Source organism: Pezoporus wallicus, unplaced genomic scaffold (genome assembly GCF_028554395.1).
Source record: "Pezoporus wallicus isolate ANWC-B61680 ecotype Strahan unplaced genomic scaffold, APGP_CSIRO_Pwel_v1 contig_12200, whole genome shotgun sequence".
NCBI lineage: Eukaryota > Metazoa > Chordata > Aves > Psittaciformes > Psittacidae > Pezoporus > Pezoporus wallicus.
The window spans coordinates 1-6,256 of record NW_026640787.1 but is presented as its reverse complement, the minus strand read 5'-3'; the positions used below and the strand labels follow the sequence as shown (position 1 = coordinate 6,256).

Here is a 6,256-nt window from a genome sequence, read left to right as displayed (position 1 = left end):
ATTCACTCCCATTGATTCCCATTGACCCCCATTGCCCCCATTGCCCCCCATTGACACCCATTGACCCCCATTCACTCCCATTGCCCCCCATTGCCCCCCATTCACTCCATTGACCCCCATTGCCCCCCATTGACCCCCATTGCCCCCCATTGACTCCATTGATCCCCATTGCCCCCCATTGCCCCCCATTGACCGCATTGATCCCCATTGACCCCATTGACCCCCATTGACTCCATTGACCCCCATTGACCCCCATTGCCCCCCATTGACCCCATTGATTCCCATTGACACCCATTCACCCCATTGACCCTTATTGACCCCCATTCACTCCCATTGACCCCCATTGACCCACATTGACCCCCATTCACTCCCATTGACCCCATTGCCCCCCATTGACTCCATTGACCCCCATTGCCCCCCATTGACACCCATTGACCCCCATTGACTCCCATTGACCCCCATTGACCCCATTGACCCCCATTGACCCCCATTGACCCCCATTAACTCCCATTGACCCCCATTCACTCCCATTGATTCCCATTGACCCCCATTGCCCCCCATTGACACCCATTGACCCCCATTGACACCCATTGACCCCCTTTGACCCCCATTGACCCCCTTTGACCCCATTGACCCCCATTGACCCCCATTGACCCCCATTAACTCCCATTGACCCCCATTCACTCCCATTGACCCCCATTGACCCCCATTTCACTCCCATTGACCCCCATTCACTCCCATTGATCCCCATTGCCCCCCATTGCCCCCCATTGACACCCATTGATCCCCATTGACCCCATTGACCCCCATTGACCCCATTGACCCCCATTGACCCCCATTGACCCCATTGACCCCATTGACCCCCATTGACCCCATTGACCCCCATTGACCCCCATTGACCCCCATTAACTCCCATTGACCCCCATTCACTCCCATTGATTCCCATTGACCCCCATTGCCCCCCATTGACCCCCATTGCCCCCCATTGACACCCATTGACCCCCATTGACACCCATTGACCCCCATTGCCCCCCATCGCCCCCCATTGCCCCCCATCACCCCCCTCTCTTCCTTCCCCCCCCCATTGCCCCCCAGCTGGCCGCTCTGCTGCCTGCCCCACAGCAGCTCCTCCTGCACCAGGCCCAGGCCCAGCTCCTGGCGGCCGCCGTGCAGCAGCAGCAGCACCCAGCGCCCCCCAACCCCCCCCCGACCCCCACCCCCCATCCCCCAACCCCCCCCTCGCATCCCCCCCCTCCCCCAACGCAGGGACCCCCCCAAACCGGAACCCCCCCGGCCAATGAGGGAACCCCCCAGCTCGCCCTGTCCCAGCCCATCCAGCTCACGGCACAGGTAAAGGGGGGGGGTATGGGGGGCAATGGGGGAATGGGGGGCAATGGGGGAATGGGGGGCAATGGGGGGCAATGGGAGTGAATGGGGGTCAATGGGTGTCAATGGGGGGCAATGGGGGTCAATGGAGTCAATGGGGGGCAATGGGGGGCAATGGGAGTGAATGGGGGTCAATGGAGTCAATGGGGGGCAATGGGGGGCAATGGGAGGCAATGGGGGGCAATGGGGGGGATGGGGGAATGGGGGGAATGGGGGGAATGGGGGGAATGGGGGTGATGGGGGGAATGGGGGTAATGGGGTAATGGGGGTAATGGGGGGAATGGAGGGAATGGAGGTCAATGGGGTGGATGGGGGGCAATGGGGTGGATAGGGGCAATGGGGGTAATAGGGGAATGGGGGAATGGGGTAATGGGGCAATGGGGGTAAGGGGGGTAAGGGGGAATGGGGGTAATGGGGTAATGGGGGCAATGGGGGTAATGGGGATAATGGGGGCAATGGGGGTAATGGAGGGAATGGAGGTCAATGGGGTGGATGGGGGGCAATGGGGTAATAGGGGAATGGGGGAATGGGGGAATGGGGGGTAATGGGGGCTATGGAGGTAATGGAGGGAATGGGAATCAATGGGAGTGAATGGGGGAATGGGGGGAATGGGGTGGATTGGGGGCAATGGGGTGGAAATGGGGGGTAATGGGGATAATGGGGATAATGGGGGTAATAGGGGAATGGGGGGAATGGGGTTAATGGAGGTAATGGGGGCAGTGGGGGAAATGGGGGGTATTGAGGGGTATTGGGGTCTCCAAAAGGCCCTGGGGGTATTGAGGTCCTCTCTATGTGTGTGTGTGACCCACTTGCCCCCCATTGCCCCCCATTGCCCCCATTGCCCCATTCCCCCCATTGCCCCCATTGCCCCCATTGCCCCATTGCCCCCATTACTCCCATTACCCCCATTCCCCCTATTCCCCCAATTACCCCCTTACCCACATTGCCCCATTGCCCCCATTCCCCCCATTGCCCCCATTGCCCCATTACCCCCATTGCCCTCATTACCCCATTACCCCCATTCCCCCCATTCCCCCATTACCCCATTGCCCCCATTGCCCCCATTGCCCCCATTGCCCCCATTACCCCCATTCCCCCATTACCCCATTGCCCCCATTGCCCCCATTCCCCCATTACCCCATTACCCCCATTACCCCCATTCCCCCCATTGCCCCCCATTGCCCCCCATTGTCCCCCCTAGGACATCCAGCAGCTCCTCCAGCTCCAGCAATTGGTGCTGGTGCCCGGGCACCCCCTGCAGCCCCCCCAGTTCCTGCTGCCACCCACCCAGCAGGGACAGCAAGGTACCGGGGATGGGGGGCAATGGGGGGCAATGGGGGGAATGGGGGGAATGGGGGGAATGGGGGGAATGGGGGGCAATGGGGGAATGGGGGAATGGGGGAATGGGGGAATGGGGGCAATGGGGGAATGGGGGAATGGGGGGAATGGGGGGAATGGGGGGAATGGGGGTAATGGGGGGAATGGGGGGAATGGGGGCAATGGGGGTAAGGGGGGAATGGGGGTAATGGGGGGAATGGGGCAATGGGGCAATGGGGGGAATGGGGAAATGGGGGCAATGAAGTTAATGGGGGTAATGGGGGCAATGGGGTAATGGGGGGAATGGGGGGAATGGGGGCAATTGGGGTTATGGGGTAATGGGGGGAATGGCGGGAATGGGGTAATGGGGGCAATGGGGTAATGGGGGCAATGGGGGTAATGGGGGTAATGGGGGTCAATGGGGGCAATGGGGGTAATGGGGGTAATGGGGGGAATGGGGGCAATGGGGGGAATGGGGGCAATGAGGGGCAATGGGGGTAATGGGGCAATGGGGGCAATGGGGGTAATGGGGGTAATGGGGGTAATGGGGGCAATGGGGGCAATGGGGTAATGGGGGCAATGGGGGAATGGGGGGAATGGGGGGAATGGGGTAATGGGGGCAATGGGGGGAATGGGGGGAATGGGGTGAATGGGGGCAATGGGGGGCAATGGGGGGCAATGGGGGGTAATGGGGCAATGGGGGGTAATGGGGGTAAAATGGGGGTAATGGGGGTGATGGGGCTATGGGGTCAATGGGGGCAATGGGGGTAATGGGGGTAATGGGGGTGATGGGGCTATGGGGTCAATGGGGCTAATGGGGGCAATGGGGGGAATGGGGGTGATGGGGCAATGGGGGCAATGGGGGCAATGGGGGGAATGGGGGGAATGGGGGGTGATGGGGGCAATGGGGACAATGGGGGTACTGGGCTCCCTATAGGGATTTGGGTCCCAATGGAGTATTGGAGATATTGGGGTGCATTGGGGTGCAATGGGGTCCTATGGGGTGCATTGGGGTGCATTGGGGTCCTATGGGGTGCAATGGGGTGCATTGGGGTACATTGGGGTGCATTGGGGTCCTATGGGGTTCTATGGGCTCCTATGGGGTTCTATGGGCTCCTATGGGGTGCATTGGGGTCCTATGGGGTTCTATGGGGTCCTATGGGGTTCTATGGGGGTCTATGGAGTCCTATGGGGTGCATTGGGGTCCTATGGGGTTCTATGGGGTCCTATGGGGTTCTATGGGGTTCTATGGGGTCCTATGGGGTGCATCGGGGTCCTATGGGATCCTATGGGGTTCTATGGGGTCCTATGGGGTTCTATGGGGTCCTATGGGGTGCATCGGGGTCTTATGGGGTTCAATGGGGTCCTATGGGCTCCTATGGGCTCCTATGGGGACCTATAGGGATCTATGGGCTCCTATGGGCTCCTATGGGCTCCTATGGGCTCCTATGGGGACCTATGGGGTCCTATGGGGTCCTATGGGGTCCTATGGGGTCCTATGGGGTTCTATGGGGTCCTATGGGGTGCATCGGGGTCTTATGGGGTTCAATGGGGTCCTATGGGGTCCTATGGGGTCCTATGGGGTTCTATGGGGTCCTATGGGGTTCTATGGGGTTCTATGGGGTTCTATGGGGTTCTATGGGCTCCTATGGGGTTCTATGGGCTCCTATGGGGTGCATCGGGGTCCCCCCGTCTCCAGGGTCCCCCCTCTCTTGCAGGGCTGCTCCCCACCCCAAACCTCTTTCAGCTACCTCAGCACAGCCCCGGGGGGGGGCTCCTGCCCAGCCAGCCCCGGGGGGGGCTGCCAGCACAGGTACGTGCCCTAGAGATCCCTATAGGCCCCACAGGGCCCATGGGCATCAATGGAACCCCCATAGACATCAATGGACCCCATAGACATCAATGGACCCCATAGACATCAATGGACCCCATAGATATCCATAGATATCAATGGACCCCATAGACATCAATGGAACCCCCATAGACATCCATAGACATCGATGGACCCCATAGATATCCATAGACATCAATGGACCCCATAGATATCCATAGATATCAATGGAACCCCCATAGACATCAATGGAACCCCCATAGACATCAATGGAACCCATAGACATCCATAGACATCGATGGACCCCATAGACATCCATAGACACCTATAGACCCCATAGACACCCATAGACCCCATAGACATCAATAGACATCCATGGACCCCGTAGACATCCATAGACATCCATAGACCCCATAGACATCCATAGACGCCATAGACATCCATAGACATCAGTGGACCCCATAGACATCAATGGAACCTCCATAGACATCAATGGACCCCATAGATATCCATAGACACCTATAGACCCCATAGACATCAATTGAACCCCCATAGACACCCATAGACATCAATGGAACCCATAGACATCCATAGACATTCATGGACCCCATAGATATCCATAGACACCTATAGACCCCATAGACATCAATGGAACCCCCATAGACATCAATGGAACCCATAGACATCCATAGACACCTATAGACCCCATAGACATCCATGGACCCCATAGACACCCATAGACCCTATAGACATCCATAGACCCCATAGACATCCATGGACCCCATAGACACCCATGGACCGCATAGACCCCCATAGACCCCATAGACACCCATAGACACCCATAGACATCCATGGACCCCATAGACACCCATAGACCCTATAGACATCCATAGACACCCATAGACACCCATAGACACCCATAGACCCCATAGACCCCATAGACATCCATAGACACCCATAGACACCCATAGAACCCATGGACCGCATAGACCCCCATAGCCCTAAATCCCCCCATTGCCCCCCAACACCCTTCATTCCTTCCATTCCATTCCCATCCCCACCCCATTCCCCCCCCTATTCCCCCCCATTCCCACCCCATCCCCATTCCCCCCATATTCCCCATCCCCACCCCATCCCCACCCCATTCCCACCCATTCCCACCCCATCCCCATTCCCCCCCATATTCCCCATTCCCACCCCATCCGCACCCCATTCCGCCCCATATTCCCCATCCCCACCCCATTTCCCCCATATTCCCCATTCACAAAAAATTCAACCCCCATTCCCACCCCATTGGCCCCCATATTCCTCCTCCCCACCTCATCCCCATTTCCCCCCCCCATCCCCACCCCATTCCCCCCCATATTCCCCCTCCCCACCCCATTGACCCCCATATTCCCCATCCCCATCCCATCCCCATATCCCCCCCCATATTCCCCATTCCCACCCCATCCCCACCCCATATCCCCCCCATATTCCCCATCCCCACCCCATTGACCCCCATATTCCCCATCCCCACCCCATTGACCCCCATATTCCCCCCCATATTCCCCCTCCCCACCCCATTGACCCCCATATTCCCCATCCCCACCCCATTGACCCCCATATTCCCCATCCCCACCCCATATCCCCCCCATATTCCCCCCCATATTCCCCATCCCCCCCATCCCCACCCCATATATTCCCCCTCCCCACCCCATTGACCCCCATATTCCCCATCCC

The 6,256-nt window shown here is 58.6% G+C and overlaps 1 long non-coding RNA gene across 1 annotated transcript; it reads left to right on the top strand.

The window, feature by feature from the left end:
- Positions 1–1,254: 1,254 nt before the first annotated feature.
- On the top strand, positions 1,255–4,536 carry LOC130605322 (uncharacterized). The gene is made up of 3 exons (XR_008973663.1): positions 1,255–1,350; positions 2,588–2,690; positions 4,422–4,536. It is a non-coding gene; the product is annotated as an uncharacterized LOC130605322 (long non-coding RNA).
- The last annotated feature ends 1,720 nt before the right edge of the window (positions 4,537–6,256 follow it).